The 2047-nt window shown below is 43.6% G+C and overlaps 1 long non-coding RNA gene across 1 annotated transcript; it reads left to right on the top strand.

Annotated features, from left to right (window-relative positions):
• The first annotated feature begins 931 nt into the window (after positions 1-931).
• LOC132396187 (uncharacterized) lies at positions 932-1626 on the top strand. The gene is made up of 3 exons (XR_009512895.1): positions 932-1290; positions 1384-1429; positions 1538-1626. It is a non-coding gene; the product is annotated as an uncharacterized LOC132396187 (long non-coding RNA).
• The last annotated feature ends 421 nt before the right edge of the window (positions 1627-2047 follow it).

The raw sequence follows: 2047 nt of genomic DNA, 5'->3' as shown, positions 1-2047 counted from the left end.
AGGAGTCACTGGACATATGAAAACAGGGGATTTGTCAGATCATGATGTTCAGGTGGAAGCCAAGAGGAGAGACTAGATCATAAAGGGAGCAACAGAAAGATTAAACAGAGAATACTCCCATAAACTGAATGACCCTCCCCAAGATCAAGATGTGAAAAAGGAAGAAAAATGTGGCTACCACTGTCAGAACCAGCTTCTGCAGTCTCAGAATCAACACCCAAAACCACCACGGAGGAGGCCCCAGAACCTGAGATTGTTTCACATCGACGAGTCTTAGCTGCCAGTCAGAGAGATCCACCATGTCAGGAGAGACATTACCTCACAAGAGCAAGATATCTTCCAGAGCTATTACTATTCAGGCCTGAATGGGACAATTTAAAATTTACAATGCTGTCTGAATGTAAAAGTTGCATTATATAGTATACTGTGTAAATAGTTGAGATGCATTCTTCATTCAGTTGGAGTTTATATGTAAGCAGAGAAGAGATATGTATTTAATATTTCAGTTATATTTGAGTAATCTTGTACGTACACACACACACACACACCCACACACACACAAGATTAGTCAAAAGTTATTCATGTTGATTAGGCATTCTTGTTCGTTTAAATAATACACAAAAAATCCATTACGGGTTAAATAAATGCATAACTACACGAATTACACAGGTCACCACGCCACCACGTGATAGGTGCGCGCCCCGCTTAAATTAAATATGAATTTAGACCCATCTTCCCTTCAATGAATTTAATGTTTTAAAATTACAAAACAAAACAATCTTGTCCTCACATCATCCTCCTGCAATATCTAAAAGGACCTGCCCTCTATCAGCTTTACACTGCTAAATCATAGTTATTCAGCTCAAAGCTCAAACCTGCTTGATGGTTCTACCCGGACCACCCCACCCTGCCGTGCACAACGTAACCTGACACGAGCATTGTGTACTTGGGATCCCCACAGGTAACTCCAGGTGGATTTCCATCGGCACCCTGGACATCACGTTGCCGGCAACGTGGTTGACGTTCCAGGGGCAATGAAGCCTTTGTCATAGTCTTATAAACGTAAGGGCTGTTCACAGTTAAGGGCTGAGTCTGAATCCAGACGAACAGAAAGAGCGGAAGGAGCGTGATGTCACTGTAAAAATTTATTGTTTCTTGCCTTACATTGAACGTCCTGCCCGAGTTCGCACATCAACCAGTCGCAAAGTGAAATTGCAAGGTAGAAATATATTTGAATTTGGGCAGACTAACTCCGCAGGTTACTCCGCACGGCGCCAAACATGGGAAGCAGTAAGTTTATATCTTCAGTCTGTTACTGAGTTCCTCTCCCCTTCCCGTGCGTGAATAAAACAAAGAAATTAATGCTTTCATATTGCATTTCAGATTTTTCAAAGGAGGACTGCTTTCACTTCCCAACCATGGACAAACGGTAGGTTCCCTTAATCACGGTGTGTCATCCCAACCGACACAGGAAACTGTGATGTTTTCGTTAACCCGTTTCACCCGGACAGCTGATGCTTGTCTCTGTCTTTGTCAGGAATCTGGACACTCTGAGGGACTATGTGCGTAACTACAACCCTCCTGAGGGCTGTGGAGGCTGTATAAACATCCTACTCTTCGGCATGGTGAAGGCTGGGAAATCATCGAGCATCAACACATTCCTCTCCGCTCTGGATCCACAAGGAGCGAGCACAACCTGTGTCCCGACGGACTGTACAAGATCATGTATTCACCATCAATTCATTGCCCATTTTCTGTCTCTCGATTGTACCCCAGTGTCCACATCAGAGGCAGTGAATGGTCCAACTCCAAACGATTGGGTGGAGAGCACCCTGGGAGGTCCTGAGACTGGGAAAGGTTCCATTTAAACACATGTCCTGATAACCAGTGAACAATTTGCTGGGAAATTAAGAAGGGAGGGTGGTGGCAAAAGACAAGAAATTATAGGCCAATTAGCCAAAGTTCAGAGGTTGGGAAAATACTAGACTCCATTATTATGGAAATAGTTTTGATACACTTGCAGACTCAGGACAAAATAGGCCAAAGT

This window comes from Hypanus sabinus, chromosome 1 (genome assembly GCF_030144855.1).
Source record: "Hypanus sabinus isolate sHypSab1 chromosome 1, sHypSab1.hap1, whole genome shotgun sequence".
Lineage (NCBI taxonomy): Eukaryota > Metazoa > Chordata > Chondrichthyes > Myliobatiformes > Dasyatidae > Hypanus > Hypanus sabinus.
Note: the sequence above shows the minus strand (reverse complement) of the source record. Positions and strands in the feature narration are given on the sequence as shown.